General features: G+C 44.0%; 1 protein-coding gene across 1 annotated transcript in view; it reads left to right on the top strand.

The window, feature by feature from the left end:
* The first annotated feature begins 3,165 nt into the window (after positions 1–3,165).
* The window catches only part of LOC102959460, a 495,184-nt gene continuing 479,378 nt past the window's right edge, over positions 3,166–18,971 (top strand). The window contains exon 1 of the mRNA XM_042976372.1: positions 3,166–3,299. The gene's annotated coding sequence lies outside the window, so the exon portion shown is untranslated. The remainder of the gene's footprint in view (positions 3,300–18,971) is intronic.

Raw genomic sequence — 18,971 nt, 5'->3', positions numbered from 1 at the left:
CCCTCTAGCAAGGGCGGATTCGGTTGATATGCAGTATAATCTGACCCCTTCCTAGCCTGGTCCTGGTATTTGTCCTAGTGGCCCTCTTTTCTTGGTGGTCTTGGGAATCTCTTCTTATCTAGTCCAGTCTAATTTCCCTTTGGGCTTTCTCTACTCAGCTCTGTACTTCTGATTTCTTTGCCTCTGGTCCCTCTCATCTCTGGACTTGGGTTTGAAGCTCCTTTTCAGGGCAGGGTGGGGGGCTTTGTTGTGTTTGCCCCACTAGATCTAGTCTCCTGTAGAAAGTGCCTTTTTATAGACCCCAATCCCTGTCCTGGACCCTTGACTGGGGACCTGGGTGGAGCCAGCTCTGCCCTCTCTGGGTGGTAGAAATCAGGTGCCTGATAGTTAACGTGACAGAACTGGGGGCTGATGTGGGGGAGTTTTGCCTTGAATTATAAGCAGTCCCTTCTTATTGGTAGGTGGGGAATTGAGTGGCCACATTCTGTGACATTTTCAGAGTGAACATTTTCAGAGTGAGTTTGGTAATGGTTTTGGATACCCCAGGTTGTCTCCAGTATTTTTATAGCTTTCATGAAATTCTCAAAATAAAGTTGCTTTTACTTTTATTTTATTGAAAACAGAACAGTAAGGTGTAAAGCTGGATGAGCAAGAAAAGGATTATCAAACAAATCAGAGAAAACTTCTGTAAGATTCCTTTCTGTCCTACTGTCCTTGTGTCTATGGCATGTGAAAATTAGGCCAAAAGAAGCTTAAGTAGGGAAAAAAGATTTTAATAGTAGAGAAGCCTTGCCTCTTGATGTTTTATTTTTTCCCTCTTCAAATACCAAAACCAGACCCATAAGTCTGGGTGTTTAAGTTTTGTTTCTAGGACACACAAGGGAATCTAGAGTTTTTAGAGCTATAAGAAAGTTAGAAGTGATTTGACTCAAAATGCCCGTTCTGTACATGAAGTAACTGATAACCAAATTGGTGAGATGAGGCAGCCGAGTCTACACAGATGGTTCGTGGCAAGTGTGGAAGTGGGTGCCAATCTGCTGACTTCCCAGCTAGTTTCTTGTCCACTCGTGTCCCTTCATGACCAGAGGAGGGAAAGGAGGAGACAGGGGTCTCAATGTCCCTGTTCTCAAGTAGACACCAAGGAGGCTGAGTCAAAACTGAGAGATGGGAGAATGCAGAGGATGAAAGAAAGGCTTGGTACTTTAAATGTCAAGCTTAGGTCAGCTGGTTGAGAAAAATGCAGAATTCATATGTAAGCGCTCACTAGATTTCTCTAAATTTTGCAATATGAGGTGTGTAAGTCATGTGTTTAAAACAGTATCCAAAAACCTCACAGAAGCAGTTATGAAATATTTTGTTTTACTGGCAATGGGACAAAAAATAATTGGGCATTAAATCAAGGAAATGGGGAAAAGGGAGCTGCAAATCAAGGAAAATGGTGGAAAATTAGGTCTTAGTGGAAAGAAATGTGTACATATGAACTGCCTGATGCTTCAGGGAAAGAAATATGGTACTGTAAATCTCCTCTTTAACCCTTTAAACTCAAGGGCTGAGTTGTTCCTGCCTGCCTGCCAGTGTCTGGGGAGCCAGCCACTCTTGGGGGGGGGGGGAGAATTGGCTTCTCCCTGTCCCCTATTGTCAGAAATGGGGTGTAATGATTTAGACACAGCTCCTGTGTGAAACAGGAGTTAGAGATCCATGCTGTGATCATATTCCTAGGACTATCACAACATCCTCCTTCCTCTTGCCTCCAACTGGTGGAGGGGGGCTTCCTTCTGATGGCAGCCTGGACCCAGGGAGGAGACACTGCAAAGCCTTTCACTGGAGGGCACTAGGGCCCTGCCGATATGCCACCTGGCTTCATTAAATCCCGCTGAAAGCATGCGTTATTATTTGTCTACTATATACATAATTTCTATAAATTATATATTAAAAAATAAATAATAAACACCTTTTTAATTGCATATCCCCTTTTTCTCTTGTCAATTAAAGTGAACTTGCAAAGCTGCTTAACACAAAAAAGCTACACAGACATCAACTCTTGTTAGATGCCGTACAAGCTGTTATACTGATTTTCCCATAGCTGCGAGGATTAATCACAGATAATCATCACAAAAGGATCACACCCATATAAATAATATAAAAATAGCAAAATGCCCAAAGTGGAACTACTGAGAAAGAAGAAAATCACTTAAAAATGGATAGCTCTGAGTTACCACTTAGGGGTGAAGAAGAGGACAAGGACAGGGGTCAGTGCTTGCTTTTGAAAGAGCCCGGATCTTGTCCATTTGATTAGGGACTTTGGACCAGAAAAGTGGCTGAGTGACTGGCCCTGGGATGCAAGCAGGCTTTTAATCCCTTGGCCTTGATGATATTAATTTGTCAGAGAGCAGCCTTTAACTCCTGTTGCCTACATGTGAAATAAGTCATGAAACTTCGTAGAGACAGGGAATGTGCACAGCTGGGAGAAATGATTCAAAGCTTCAGCAGAGTTCAGGTTAGACATGAGGGAGAACTTGTTTAGAGAAGGCCAAATGGTGACTTGATGGCAGAGGAAAGAATGGAGTTCCCGTGCCCAGAAATGTCTAAAATGAAAGTCAGTTCCCTCACATGACTTAGGCTGGGTCTGGGCTGGTAAATGGACAAGATGGCACCTGGGAATCCCCATCAGCTTAAGTTCTGTTATGTCTTAATTTGGGGAGGTCATTGAAAGGGTGTGACCTCTGGCTGACCCATGAGATGGACCCCAACACTCAGAGGCCCCTCACCCCCTCCCTGTCCTTTGAATGTGGGTCCCATTTGCCTTTCCGACTCTCAAGGACAGAGCCCTGAGATGGTGATGTGATGTTAGGACCATCTGAATGGTGTGTGTGGTCGAACCCAGTTAAGGCCTCCATATGAACTGTGAAGATATGCAGGCAGTTGTGGAGATCTACTCATCTTGAGGTCCCCAGAGGCAAGCTTCTTATGTAAGTTCTCTTTGTGTATTAAACCTGCCATCTGCCAACCTACAGTGGCCGCCTCTTTCCTCCTTGCTGCAGGCCCTCTGAGTACAGGGGCTGGTTCCAGATTACACGCTCTGAGTACAGGGGCTCATTTCAAGAGTACACCTGCCTGGGATGCTCCCAAGTTTCCAAACTAATACTTGTGTCTTTTCAGGGCATGTGGCAGCACTTAGACTAAGTCCACATACAAGTTCATTAAAGAAACAGCTGTGGCATACTGCCCTCGACTGGCACTCTGTGGCAGATAGAAACCCACATGGCTGTCTGTGATGTGATGGTCCCAGTGAAAGGAGGGTAAGCATGATCGCCTGCAGGAAGGGAGAAGAGGTAGGAGCAGGATAGAACTCACCTTCTGCATGCTCACCGTGGGGCTTCAACACAAGGGACTAGTGTGCGTGATCTCCAGTGCTGGGAACCAGCAGGAGGCCTGACAGGTTGGGGCCATATCCCAGCCTGAAGAAATTCCTATAAAATTCCAGAGAAGGGCTTCATTCACCCTCATCTTTGCTTGAGACCCCCTCCTGCTGCAGATGCCCACCTGTTTTAGCAGGGAGCACATTACATGCTTTACTTTAGGGATACCTGGCTTAATCATATGGAGACTCTTTTTTTTTTTTTTAATTTTTTTTTTAACGTTTATTTATTTTTGAGACAGAGACAGAGCATGAACGGGGGAGGTTCAGAGAGAGGGAGACACAAAATCTGAAACAGGCTCCAGGCTCCGAGCTGTCAGCCCAGAGCCCGACGCGGGGCTCGAACTCACAGACCGCGAGATCATGACCTGAGCCGAAGTCGGCCACTCAACCGACTGAGCCACCCAAGCTCCCCTGGAGACTCTTAATCTGTATCACATACAAGATTATCCTCATTCCTTTTTGAGTGGGACACACGAGGAACAAGGATATATGGCACAGGGGTTGATAAGAAGAGGTATTCATCTTTCATTTTTTTTATTAAAAATTTTTTCTAATGTTTATTTTTGAGAGAGAGAGCGAGAGAGAGCACAGACAGGGGAGGGAGAGAGAGAAAGGGAGACACAGAATCTGAAGCATGCTCCAGGCTCTGAGCTGTCCAGCACATGGGGCTGGAACCCACAAACTGTGAGATTGTGACCTGAGCTGAAGTCGGCCACTTAATGGACCAAGCCACCCAGGCGACCTTGACTTCAAGGTTTTACAAAGCGATGGGAGTTTGAAGTCATTTTTTTAAAAAAAAAAGTTTATTTATTTATGTTGAGAGAGAGGTGGGGGGAAGAGCAGAGAGAGAGAGGGAGAGAGAGAGAAAGAGTAGAGGGAGGGGCAGAGAGAGAGAGAGAGAGAGAGAATCCCAAGTAGGCTCAGAGCTGTCAGTGCAGAGCTGGGTGTAGGCTCAAACTCACAAACCATGAGATCACTACCTGAGCCGAAACGAAGAGTAGGACACTTAACCAACTGAGCCACCTGGGCACCCCTGAAGTCATTTTTGAAGCTAGAAAGGGCAGGGAAGAGGGCCTGGGAGCAAGGGCGCATCATATGTGGAGAGTGAAGATATTGACATAATTATGCCATCTTAGAACCAGGCGCCGTGAGACAGGACCGGCAGGCTAAAACTCACGGCTGCCTGTTTGAATATTGCTGCACTGGTGTTTGAGGCTGTCGTGTGCCTTCTCTGTGTGGAGCAAATGAGAAGAAGCTCAGGTGAGATCTCCACAGGTAAGATCCAGTGAGGTCTGAAATGCTGCCCTTCCGATCACTGGCACGAACTGGGCTTGTACTCAGGCCAGACTGGCTCAACGTTGGACTGTACAAGGCTGGCAAAGCAGCATCTTCGTCAACACTTACAAGTTAAATTTTAAAAAGAAGAAACTTTGCCCCTGCATCTTGTTTTCTGGCAACCTGTATGGCTGGTCTTCCAGCATCTGGATATAGAGCTTTACCAGCGGCCTGTGTTGGGATTCGCTGATGCGCTGAGCCCTAGGCTGTCTCCCAGAGACCCCCGTGATCACCTGGTGCTCCCAAAAGCCGAGACTGGGGGTCTCTTCTCAAGCTGTCCTGCATGTTGCTTTCTGTTTTAACCTTCAGGTAGTTTTTCCCTTCCTCCTTCTAATTTCTTGATTTGCTTTGCTTTGGAATCATGTGGTTGTCAGTCCTGAAGACGGCGAGACAAGGCATCTGCGGGCTAATGAACAGCTGCGGGAAGATAATTAATGCTCTCCCACCTTCCTTGCAGCCTTTACCACCTCACCACGACAAAGCCTGCAACATCTGTGCTTCCCAGCAGCCGAGCTGTAAAACACCCTTCCCTGCTCCTCACAAAACAACCATCAGATGGGCCAGCGCCCACGTTAAGGGCAAAACTTACAAAATGCTACAAAAGATGAGCTGTGTTACTCCCGAGTCACAGATGTTGAGTCTTTCTGTGAGAGGACTGTAGAGAACTTGGTTTGGGATGGGCCTGGTTCTGGTGTGGTGTGGATGGGGAGGTAAGTGGGAGGGTGGGGGGAATAGCTTCTTTCAGGGAAGGTTGCTGAACCTGCAAACTTTTGAGCCGGTCAGGAACTGCTTTGACAGTCACTAGAGGAGAAGGCAGGGTCATCTCAGACTTCTTAGTGTCTTATCCAGGGGCAATATTGAAAACAACGAATGGAATAGCACAGACACCATCCAGAGCAGACTTTAGTGGTGAGCACTTGGCCACTGTGGTGTGTTCCAGCTGCATATCAGCCCTGTGCTCACATTCCACGATCCTGCTTCCTTTAAGTGTAATAACATTTACTGAGTACCTTATTTTTAAAAAATGTTTATTTATATTTATTTTTTTTAATTTTTTTAACATTTATTTATTTTTGATACAGAGAGAGACAGAGCATGAACAGGGGAGGGGCAGAGAGAGAGGGAGACACAGAATCTGAAACAGGCTCCAGGCTCTGAGCTGTCAGCACAGAGCCTGATGCGGGGCTCGAACCCACGGACCATGAGATCATGACCTGAGCCGAAGTCGGACGCTTAACCGACCAAGCCACCCAGGCGCCCCAGAAATGTTTGTTTATATTTAGAGAGAGAGAGAGAGCGGGGGAGAGAGAGAGGGAAGGAGAGAATCCCAAGCAGACTCTGTGCTGTCAGCACAGAACCCCATGTGAGGCTCGATCCCACAGACTGTGAGATTGCAATCTGAGCTGAAATGAAGAGTCAGATGCTTAACTGACTGAGCCACCCAGGCGCCCCCTGAGTACCTTTTTTGTGCCAGAAATGGTTTTAGGTGCGTTTGATAATTTTGCACATGAAAGGTATGACCAAAATTGCTTTAACAATAATGTTAATTTTGTTTCCTGGTTTATGAGTGCTAATTTGCATGTGTAAGACCTTAGCCCCAGCTGCATTTTCAGGATCGCAGCCTGTTTGAAGTCTTAACCATCACCACCCTCCATCTAGGTATTTCTGGGCATTTGCAGGAGGCATCTCATCATTGATCGTTAATGGGCCTTTCATATTCTCCTAGTTCTGGCTCCTTATGGTGTCCTTAACCCACAAGACACTGTAAGAGGGTACCCCATGGCTGGTACCCTCCATGGGAAATTACTTTCCTGACTGGGGTGCTGTCTTCTGATACTCTTACTTGCAAACTCTCCTGACATTACTATGCTAATAAAGTACATCAGGGTTGCACTTTGTCCTCTATGCCCTAGTGTGGCATGACTGTGCCTGAAGTATTACAAGTATTCCTATGAAAGCAGTGCCTTCGCTTCTGCTTGTGGGCCTGGCCACTATTAAGCAAAGCCCAACTGGAAATCTTACACCTAGGATCTTACTTCCTTATGTTCCTTATCTCTCCATAGCTGGAGCCCCAACTCTCTCTCCTCGTAGGCCATGTTCTCCCCATGCAAGCAAGTATCTGACATGAGGGCTGTGGATGTCTCTGGCCCCACGCAGGCCCTTTGTGGCCTGTGTGGTTACAATCACCTAGCATCAAGTAATTCAACTAATGTCAAGTCTCAAATTGCCTTGCCTAGGGGATATTTACTGGTGTGGCTCAGTAAATGATGTGGCATTATGCAAATGTCCAAATAAGTTTGAATAGGAGCAGGGAGACTCTTTCTACCAAACAGACTTTAAAATCACTGTCAGCTCAGAGGAATATGGAGGCTTCCCAGACAACCTACTGGTCAGAGCCATGGCAATGGAGCACAGCATGAGAATTTGGTGCTGTAGGGTTATAGAGGCACAGCCAGAATTTTGCAGAGAAGAGGAGAGCAGCACCTTTCTAGAAATTAACTGAAGTCAATTCCTAAAATATTATTTGTTGGCCAAGCGGCTAAGACAAAATTCACACTACAGTTCAACCTTGACGAAGCCATAAAGGCAGAACCATGTGGGGCCAGGAGAAGAGAGCCCAGGCCCAGGATAGTTGCTGCTCACTGTTCATCGCCGTTCTTCAGAGAGGAGGCATCAGAGGAGGATATCAGAAGTCTTTGCCTCTCTTTATAAATTCTCAATAAGTCCTTTTGTAAAAATATCCTTAATAAATTTCCATGTTAAAAAACTCTTTTGGGGCATCTGGGTAGCTCACTTAAGTGTCTGACTCTTGATTTCACCTCTGGTCATGATCTCACGATTCCTGAGATCGAGCCCCATGTCAGGCTCTGAGCTGACAGCACAGAGCCTGCTTGGGGTTCTTTCTCCCTTTCTCTCTGCCCCTCTCCCAACTCGTTCTCTCTCTTTCTCTCAAAATAAATAAACACTAAAAAAACAAACAAACAAAAAAACCACAAAACTCTTTTGAGTGTTGTTAAAATTCAGATATCTGACCAGAGAAGACACTATGCAACTAATAGAGTTTAGTCTCTGGTGCCTAGACTTTGCAAAACCATTATTTATTAAAAAAGTTTAATTCTTTCTGAATGTACTGAAGGGGAGCAGATTTGTCTACCCCAAGATATACCTCTCTGGCATAGCGATTATTATAAACTGGTTATTGTTAAGAAAAAAAACCTCTGAAACTGGTTTTTGTAAGAGATAGTTACATTTAAAAAATGAAATCTCCACTTACAATGGTGTCTCTCTCGCTGTACCAGGAAGAGGAGGCCGACTCAATCTCTAGAAGCTCTTATCAAAGGAGAAGGCAACAACTTAAATATGCATAACAACGTCCTTGTTTACTGTGCTCTTCCTGCTCACCTCCCATAACTGACTTTCCGCCTCCAACATCTTCTTTTCTCTTTAGCTGATTGTGGTATTTAACGGGATAGTTTCAGCCATTTGGGGAGTTAGTTTTTTTGGCTCTCTAGGAGGTATACATGTTATTAAACTTTTGCTTTTTTTCTCCTGTTGATCTGGCTTGTGTTGATTTAATTATTGGACCATCCAAAGAACTTAGAAGGGTAGAGAATTTTTTTCTCCCCAATAGGTCAAGTAATATTACTCTTCATTATCTTCATTATTTAACTTTCTTCCTTCTTTTTTTTCCCCTTGATCTATGGGTTCCATTCAGCTTGAGTCTGGCAAATGAACTCTTCATGATAATTGGCTCCAGAGAAAATGGAATGAAAGGCAAGCCCTGGCCCTCAAGCTGCTCATTGTCTAGTGGGGGAAGTGGACAAGTAAACAGTATAGGATGTGATTATACAGAAATACACTAGATGCAGTAAGAACATATGGAAGAGATGCCAAAACCAGATTTGGCAGGGGAGTGTTAGGGGTTAGATTAAGGAAGACTTCAGAATGGAGGTGACTCCAGGGGTGGGCTCAGTAAGTATGAGTTAGATGAAAGGGATTCTCTGAATGAACAACATATACAAAAGAATGAAGCCTTGGAGAGCACAGTGATCAAAGAATTGTCATTAATTTACTACAATTCAAAATTTTTATGTGAGTGTATCAGGGTTGAGTTATGAAACTTGGAGAGAGCCTTGTAAGTGAAGGATTTCATGTTAAGGAGACCATGGTTTGTTCAAAAAAAAAACAGGATACCACTGATCGATTTTAAGCAGGGGTTGACATGGTTAGAGTTGCTTTTTAGAATGCTCACTGCTCACATAGGCTCCAAGTTTAGTAGTAGCTGATGTGGGAAACAAAGGCAGAAGGAAACAGCAGACAGAATTAAATGTCCTTATAACCTGCAGCCCATTGGCAAATACTTGAGGCAGGCAGAATACTTGAGGCAGGCTGAATAAAATGTTTCTCCAGGAACTCCCTACTGTCTTAATGCTTTGCTAGAGGGAAAAACAACCTTAGCTTGACAATAGCTAGGCCTCCAGTATCTTATGAGTCTTCTTTAGCATATGAAAATCTTTTTGGAAACTTCCCCTTGACTATACCTCCCCCAACTCCCAAGTAAATAACGAGTCCGGAGGTGGATTTTCCTGCCCGTGGGTCTTGTCCCTGTGTTTTCATAAAGTCATCTTTTTGACACCAAAGACGTCTCAAGAATTCTTTCTTGGTCATTGTTTCCGGACCCTCACCACTACAAAAAACCTCATCAGTAGCTGCATCATTCAGTATTAGTTAGAGCTCAGACAGAACTCTGTTGGAGACTAAAATGAGTAGTTGCATTTCCTAGTTTCTCCATAGTTTTTCAAAACCCACAGAAGAGTAACACTGTACCATTTGTTGGAGCCATGAAGCCTACAGGATGGACACGTGAGAGGCCTTGATTGACCATTCTCAGTTTAAATGTTTAGACCAGCTCCAGCATGGAGAACTTTTAAGGTGCCCATTTCTGACAAAGTTAAGGATTGAAGAATAATGTCAAAGAGCCTCAATTCCTTGTCCTTAGAGAGCTGTCTTGGTCTTGGCTGAGGACAATATGTTGACATGGACTGGAGTTATCATTACGAGTGAAAAGATCAGGAAGCTGCTGGTTGGCTTAAGGAAGCTTCACTGGTTGGTCAGATAATACTGTTCTCAGCCATATGGATTTTAAGAGTTTTTATTATCCAGCACACCGTTATTTGGACAGAAATAATACTTTTTTTTTCCCCCTGCACTGTTATTTCTGAAAATGTGATGTATTCCTTCATTGCTCTACCTGCCTGGAAGATGTATTTCTAAAGTCAGGCAGAAGAAAAGTGGATGCCTGCTATTCACAATGCAATTACCATGACAAGTATTTCTAATTGCCACTTCCCTTCCTCCAAGCCATCTTTTCTCCAGACATTGTGGATTGCTGGTAATCTTGGGTTATTATCACCCTGAGCTGCTAACCTGAGTCTTGACAGTCCTCCTGGAGACCAATGTCAGAAATAATTACAGCTGAAGAGAGGTGATTCTTCCTTCGTTATTAGCAGTTGCTGGTGTTGGTGTCTAACATTGATTAGCAGTTTGAAGCAACGCATTCTTTGGGCTCCAACACCACATTTTGTTTCTTCTTCTGTGCCTTAGAGGACAGCATACATTGTTTTTCATTTCCTACCCTCCCTTTGCCCTTTGTGTCCGTCTGTGTGTCTTGAGAAGGTTCCTTTCATGCTCTAGTGATTTATTTACTTCTAATGTTATTCCCTCTTTCTTGTTTTTCAAACAATTTGCTGGTTGTATTGGTGAAGTAGAGAGAATTCGCCTCTTGGGATTGGATGCTGTGTGTGGTTGAGAGAGTTTTCCAAGAGCTGAGATGGCCATTTAGCACCCAGTAACCTAGGTCTTCAGCAACACAAGTAGGAGAAGACAGAGATGAGGCTGATTTGAACAGGAAGTAGAGGCAGGCAGGGGTGCTGCTTGCACAGATGCCTGATTCCAAGAAACCCACTTCTTTTCTTTTATACAACCTCTTACCCTGCTCATTAGCTGTTGGGAGACTGGGATTGCCATGGGGAGTGGGGGTGTGAGAGAAGTTTATAACTGTAGCTCTGGGAGGGGTTTGCTCAGCAGTTGTTTTTGTCTGCTCTGGATGGTGAGTGAAGGCATGTACCCTGCTCAACAGCTCATCATTAAATGTCACCCTGTTCTGATGGGGCTCTTACATATGGTTGTAGAAAGTCAAAAGAACTTCAGGAAGGCAGTATGAACATAGGGAAATTCCTTCTCGAAATTCCAGTTCTTCCTTCTTTCCTTCTTGAATGAGCTGGGCAGGAAAATGTCCTTAAATAGGAAATGGTCTTCTTTCCTGGTCTGTTCATTCTTCTCAGGATTCACCAAAAGCCAGAATCATAGTGCTCAAGTGTATTTTAGGTGTTTTGTGCTATAATGTGATTGCTGTGATTTATTGAGATTCTTCCATATTTTAGTCCTTGGATAGACACAACTTCCTTGACTGTGGCTCTAACTCTTTGAAAAGGCAACTGCCCTAGAGGTCCCCTGGTAATTGGATTTGTTATACCATGGGGTTGGATGGCCACTGGAAGCCCAAGTGGCTGTCTCAGTGTGAATTTATTTGCTCATTTATACATCCATTCAACAAACGTTTATGAAAATAGTGCGTCATACTGGGTGATAGTCTAGGCATTACTGGTATTTATTGATAATCTATTATGTTTCAGGAGCCTGAACACATGTTGACGGAGTGGCCGTGTTGCACAGAGGTTACTAACATGAGCTTTGAACTCAAACAGATCTGTTTGAAGTCCCAGTTCCATCAGTTGGTATGTGTGTGTTGTTAGACATGTCCACTATCTTTTCCAAGCCTCAACACACTTATCTATGAAATGGTGGTCATATTAATTCCTATTTGGAGAGGTTGCTGATAGAAATAAATGATTTGATGCATATTAAGTGTTTGTAATGCCTGGAGCATCATACATTTATGTTATCTGGTTTCATTTAATCTTAAGAGCCTGAAGAGTAGGTATGATTACGCTGCCATTCTACATAGAGAACCCAGTATTACAGAGTTAGGGGAATTTGTATCCTAGACTTTTAGAACATTAAATCACTATGTCCATACTTACTGCTTTATAGTGGAAACAGCTGAGGGCAAGAGAAGCCATGGACTTGGGTCCTCTGACTCCCAGGCGAGGTCTCCTTTGTTACTCAATGTTTCCCCTCACTTGCTTTACAATCTCCATAGCCATTTACAAGGAAACTCTGAACTGTCTGCAAATGTCTGTCTGACCACTACTGTTAGCATCGGCCCACCCTTATTTGAAGGTTGACTGCACAGTTTATATTTTCCAGACCATTTTCATCTCCTCTCTCTGTGCTCTTTGGGCCTTTCCATCCTCATTAACACCTCTACCAGAAAGGAAATGTAAAAGGAAATAAAACTTAAGCCACTCAGTTTTGCTCCTTATTAGCAGCTCTTTTTAAAAGATTTGGCGGATGGGGAGGCTGACTTTTAGCTACAGTGGGGTTTTTTGATTATAGCAATGGATTTAAATTAGCTGGGCTACCTTTCTTGCTGTTACCATGGATAGATGAGAGTCGATTGTCTGAGCCCCAGTGGGCCTGTGGCCAAAGAGACCCCCGTCAGCCCAGCCAGCAGCTCTGGCCCTTCAGGCTTGCTGCCCTCCCTGCTGTGCCTCCTTTACAGACCCTCCACTAGGGGCTCCTCATTCCATATTAGAAACAGACCTCTCTAAGGTCACTGTGCCCTTGGCCATGTTAGTTAGGACCGGCACATTGTGAGAGGAGCCCCCGGATTTGTGCAAGGTGGTGGCCCTGAGCTGACCTGAATTGGCAAAACACAAAGCTGGAAATCAGAACATGTCAGACATTTCCTTTCATTCCTGTTATGTTTTAAAACCTAGCTCCTTTTCGAGTTACACTTCACTCTTCCTTGGAGAGTGCCCTATTTCCTTTGCCAGCAGGTCCTTAGGGCCTCCCTGCTGCTTGTTACCTGGATTTCATTTGGCCAAGGGCTGGGAGGGGGGCCTGGCAGCCAAGCTTCTGTTAACCTTGCCAAGCAGACCTCCTTCTGTCAGGTTTTTATCCTGGGAGTGTCAGGAGGATACAGTCCCCAAATGATTGTGCTCTTTTGGCCTACTCCACTTCTTAATTCTTCTGCCCGGTTTAGCATAGACCTTCGACACCTCCTCTTGTCTTTTATTACCTAAAGGCTTTCTCTGTGATTTCCTGCAGCCAAGTATGGGCTGGATTTTAATGGTGGATGTGATATTGAGCAGCCACTTGGGAACTAGGGATGGCCACTAAATGGCCTCAATTTCCCTATTTGTAAAAGCATAGGGCTCTTCTAAAAGACACCTATGGTCCCTTGGCACTAACTTTCTATGACTCTGTAAATACTTGTTTCAGGAAGTTTCTCTTCAGATTTGTGGAACCGAAACAATATATAGGCAGGAAATCAGGCAACTGGTATGTAGGCTAATATTTTCATTAATCGTATGATTTCAAATTCTGTATCTCATTTTTTTCCTCATAGAGTCTTCTGTTAAAAGTCTTAGCAGTATTGTAAGAAGAAATGGGATGCCATCGGTGGAAACACTTTTGAGTGTTTCATGAAATAATAACATTATTATTATAAATCTAAGCTATAAGTACAAGTATTTTAAGATTTCTCTGATGTAACAAAAGAGTAGTTTCTTTGTTTTTAGAGTCTCTAGGAAATGCTCCACCAGAATTTAGGGATACTTTTTTCATGGTGTATATTTAGAGTTATAAATAATTGTTTTTGTAATTAAAAGGTTTTATGAAATGTTTGATAATTTTTGGCAAAATTAAAAATGGTTTCTTATTTATAGGTAAGGAGATCTAACTCAGGAAATGTTATGTCCTAGAGGAGAAAATACCAGCCTGGATCCTGGGTTCAAGTCCCAGCTCTGTCATAATTAGACTAGAAGCCCCTTAAGGGCAGGGCTCTCTTTCCCCAGCACCCAGGATGGCACCTAGACCGAATCCCTGCTGCCTGAGGTACTCATAAATATAATAAATACCTAATAATAATAATTAAAAGAAAGTATAATACATAAAATAATAAAAATAAATAACTGGGTGACCTTGGGCACCTTGGTTAAATTTCCCAGGTCTAATTTCATGAACTCAGAAAATTCAGGGGTAGCAAGAGCACACTGTATACACTGTGTGTTAGTTATCTTGCCAATGAATTTTATATATATAAAAAACTATATATTATATATTAATACATATGTAACTATATAACATGTATATAGTATATATAGTGTGTATATATATATATATATATATATATATATAAAACTTCCATGGATTTCCTCTTTTTGTCCTGTTTATTTCTGCATCACTATCCTCCATCACCACCAGGTAGAGTTCATCCTGCTGAAAAGGCCTGGGCCTTCCTTTCTTTGTAAATCCTCTGCAAACAACCACTTGTGACTGGGGTCCAAGATGCTGTAGGTACAGCAGTCCTGCTTATCTGCTGTTTCTCTTTCGTGGTTTCAGTTACTCACCTTCAACTGAGGTATGGAAGCAGATGATCCTCCCTCTGTGAATTGTCAGAAGGTCCATAGCAGCCTACCTAGGTCACAAGGTCTGGGTCATTCACCTGACTTTATCTCATCCTGCAGGCATTTTATCATCTCACATCATCACCAGAAGGATGAGTGCAGTACAGAGATTTTGAGAGAGAGACAAAGAGAAACCACATTCACATGACTTTTATTATAGCGTATTGTTCTAATTGTTCTTATTTAGTGTTATTGTTGTCAATCTCTTACCATACCTAACTTAGAAATTAAACTTTATTATAAGTGTGTACATACAAGGAAAAACATAGTATATATAGGGTTTAATACCATCTGTGTTTGGAGCATCCAGTGGGCATCCTGGAATGTGTTCCCCATGGATAAGTTGGCGGGGGGGGGGGACTACTGTATACAGAATATTTAAGAAGCTTCTGTGAACACAGCTGGCCTTAGTGGGGATATATAACCTGGCAGGATCTGATTTGCATGTCCATTTCCCCCCAACCCTCCCTTTCTCTTCAAAGAAATTTGAGTTCTTTTATTCTGGCCCTGGCTCCCACAGGGATTTGGAACCGAATAACATATTTAATAATTTCAGAAAGAGAGAATTTGGGAGCTGGGGGATGAGAGAGGCAAGTTGGTCGTCAGAAATGGAGCTTTTGGGGTTGAGCCTTGGGGAGAAAAAGAACACTGCTGTCTGTGTTTGGGGAGGAAGAAAAGAGTGGGGAGGAGGGAAGGGAAGGAGGGAGATAGGGAGTGAAGGCTGGGGATGTGGATGGGGGTGGGAGCATCAGGGGCTCAGAGCTGGCTGGATCTAGCTACTCCTCCATGGAGTTCCTGGGAGAGAGGCCTGGAGCCTATACCCTGTGAATTGGGGAAGGGGGTTGAAGACCCTCTGGTGAGCAGTGAGGGTCCTGCAGGGTGATGAGGGGGACCATGAATGTTATAAGTGGAACCCATGGCTTTTCCTATCAGGAGCATTTGATTTACTCCGTGACTCAAGAACCATAAATGTACTGGAAAAAGAAGTTAACAAACAGGTCCCTCTCTTCAATTCTGTGAGACAGCCATGCTGTATAAGCTTAACAGATATATTTTAAACTCTGCTGGGTTTCTGATTATAAAAGTCATGCTTGTTCATTGTAGAAAATACAAAGTGCATCTAGAAGAAAATAAAAATCACCTAGAACTCTCCTTCTGAGAGATGACCACTGTTAACATTCTGTGTGGAGCTGTGCAGTTCACACACATGCTTCTAACAGACAGGATTATGACACCTGTGTCATTTTGTAGCTTGCTTTTTTTACTTAACAGTAAGTTCTGAACTTTTTTATAGGTCTTCAATATTTGCTTTCAACATAATTTTTTAAAAGTTTATTTATCTTTTGAGAGAGAGAGAGAGAGAGACAGAGAGAGAGAATCCCAACCAGGCTCCATGCTGTCAGCATGGAGTCCAATGTGGGGCTCGATCCCACAAACCCTGAGATCATGACCTGAGCCGAAATCAAGAGTCGGGTGCTTACCTGACTGAGCCACCCAGGTGCTCCTGCTTTCAACATAATTTTTAATATATACCCTTCACTCTTAGCTGGTTGGTTCTTCATGGCTGTCGATGCCACTGACAAGCTTGGGGGCAGATAGGAGTTCAACAGCTCTGCTCTTCTCCGTGTGGAAACTACCTCCCTAGGCTTTGTCCCACCTCAGAGCTTGAAGAGCTCTGTTCCTTGTCAAGGCAAGTCATTGTTCTTGATTGTATTCCCGCCAAGAAACATGCCTGCACTGGCCTCCACCCCACACTGTTTCCTGTCCATGGGCGTGCCCCTTAGTTCATGCCTCTTAATTCCACCCACTTAGTAGATGTCAGAAGAGAGCTCTCAGTTATTTTCTCCCCTCTGGTGTCTCTCCTCCAACCTGTATTACATGTTATTGGCATATTAGTCATATTAAGTAACAGCCATGAACTCTCACTCCTCTCCTCAAAAACATTTAGTGTCTCCCTACTGCTTACCGTCTCAAGCCCAGACACCCTAGGCTGGCATGCAGGGACTCCCTCTCTCATGTATGGCCTCATTTCTCACACAAGGGAGGAAATTTTGGTGCTTCTCTGTCTTTTAACCAAATCCAGTTAGTCACAATCTCCTGTTGAATGTACCTTGTAGGTATGATTGGCCCTTCTGTCCACCTTCTTTGCTCCGGCCTTAGCTCACACCCTCATAATTACTGAATTATAAGAGACCTGTCCCTGGCTTTCCTGCCTCCAGTCCTTCCCCCTCTGCATTGCTCTTCACACTGCACACAGAATGCTCTTCTGAAGTGAAATACGACCATTGTACATTCCCTTAAAATGTGTAATGGCTTCTCATAGAATTTGGAAAAAGCCCTAATTTCTTAGCATAACCTAATAAAGGCTCTTCCTGATGGGGACCCTGCCTCATGTCCCTTTACTACTTCCTTGATGTTGGGCTTAAATCGCAGGAAGTGTCTCCAGTCCCTGTGTAACCCTGAGGCATTCTCCAGTCCCCTTCATACTGCCCCACCCCTCTTTTGTCTTCCCTGCCCTCCTTCGGAGATTCTGCCCCTGCCCCTGGGTTAAATGGCTATCTTAAGTACTTCTGCGGCAACTTGTTCTCCCTTTATTCTAGCTTCAGTCACATTGCTCTGAAGTTGTCCCTTGTCTGTGAAGTAAGGAAACTTAGGATCTTTGAGGGCAAAGATGGTGTTGAATTTGTCTTAGTATTTTCCCAACACTCGGTACAGGGGATACAGCATTGTGTATTCAATCGGTTTTGGTTTATGGATGAATGGGTGAGTCCTAATATTTTGCAGGAATGTATCAAGCATTCAGACACAGAGAATTGGCAGTGGGTACTTATGGTTCCTCATTGGCAATACAGGCAAAAGGACAATTGAATCTAACATGCAACTCCCATGATTGCTCTAAGTCTTCATCCTTATGTCTGTGCTTGAGGCTGTTGATATATGTTCTCTTTCTGGGCTTTTTATGTTCGGGGTTTCTTTAGGTGTTTGCGTATGCTTTGTGGCTGGGGCACGGTGCAGTTCGCTGTGATCCCAGAAGGGAGAATCCATGCCTAGGAGCCTGAGTGGGGTCATCACTAGCCCAGGACCACTTTGATCTTTGCCCGTGATTTGAGTGCTGTGTTCCTGGGATGTGACAAGCCTAGGGTCCTCCTACTCTATCACCATCTTCTCTCCAAAATCCACCCATGATTTACTAGTAATGATGACAGTGATGATGAAAAACATAAAAAAAAGTTTTATTTTTATCAAGTCCAGGCTGAGGATGTGAGTGATACCTTTATTCTATACTGGTCACAGGGTACTTCCCTCATCCATAATAAGCTTGGTGTGTCCCTGGTCCAAATCACTAAACATTATCACAGTTGGCTTCTAAGAATCCCCCATGCTTTCATTCTTGGCTCATGCCAGGGAAACATTCAGATCAGGTTGCCCTTCCTTTTAACACTCTCTAGTAGTTTCCAGCTGCATTTGGATCTGAGGTCTCTGTAATGACCTATGAGTTCTTGCCATGATCTGGATCCTGTTCTCCATTCCAGACAGATCCCACATCCCTTTCTTCCTTAATCACCCCATTCCAGCCAGGCCAGAACTTCTTCCAGCTTCTTCTTTCAGTTTCTGATCTCTTTCCCACTTGAGTATCTCCTTTATGCTGTTCTCTCTGCCTAGGATTCCCTCCCTCTGCTTTTTGCACAACTGATTGCTTCTCTCATTTCAAGTCTCAGCATGCAGTACCCTGACCACTTTCACTAGTGGGTCCTCCACTATATTCTATCACTGGATGCTTTGCATTGTCTTCATAGCGTTTCTTACCAGCTGTAATAATTATGAATTTATCTTTTGGTTCATTGCTACTCTTCAAATTTTAGGTCTAGCACTTACTGGCTGAATGACCTTGGGCAAATTATATAACCAACTTTCACCCACATCACCTCATCTGAAGATGGAGATAGTTTTCTTGAGAGCTATTACTTTATGCCAGGTACTGTACTCATTATTTAACATGGATTGAGTTAGGCCTCCCAGCAGAGGGGCACAGAGAGAGTGCCCAAATTGCCCAGGGTCACCCAGCTAGTTAATGGCATAGACGAAATTTGAACCCATTCAGTCTGGCTTCAGAGCCCATGCTCTTCCCTGCTCTGCCAGGCTACGTGCAAATGTTCATTGAATACATAAATGAAAAGCTTCCTCCTAAGCTTTCCTGATTTTTCTCTGAAAGTGTTCTGTATGATAGGAGTGTTTGCCAGCTCTCCAGATCCATGTAGAATGCCTGGATGCCCCCCACCTTGCCCCACTTACCCTACTTAGAAGGAAATGTGGCTTCTTTGGCCCCCTGAAGGCTGGATTCTGAGCCGCAGCCCCCAGGGTGGCCCTGATGAGGTGGAGGCAGGGGCCCCCCCGCCTTTGTGCAGCAGGAGCTGGTTTCAGACAAATACGCTGTGTGTGCTCCTGGCAGCATCTGCTGCCTACAAACATCCAGCTACAAGGAATTCACTCTGAGTTGATTCTTCTTTTCTTTTCCTTGACAAAAGGCGAGAACTATGCAGGAAGGGAAACCTTTACTCTGAAAAGAATTGTTAAGTGCCTAACCGGCTTCACTGTTCCACTGATCAATTCAGAGGACCCAG

Source organism: Panthera tigris, chromosome F3 (genome assembly GCF_018350195.1).
Source record: "Panthera tigris isolate Pti1 chromosome F3, P.tigris_Pti1_mat1.1, whole genome shotgun sequence".
In the NCBI taxonomy this organism is placed as follows: Eukaryota; Metazoa; Chordata; class Mammalia; order Carnivora; family Felidae; genus Panthera; species Panthera tigris.
Note: the sequence above shows the minus strand (reverse complement) of the source record. Positions and strands in the feature narration are given on the sequence as shown.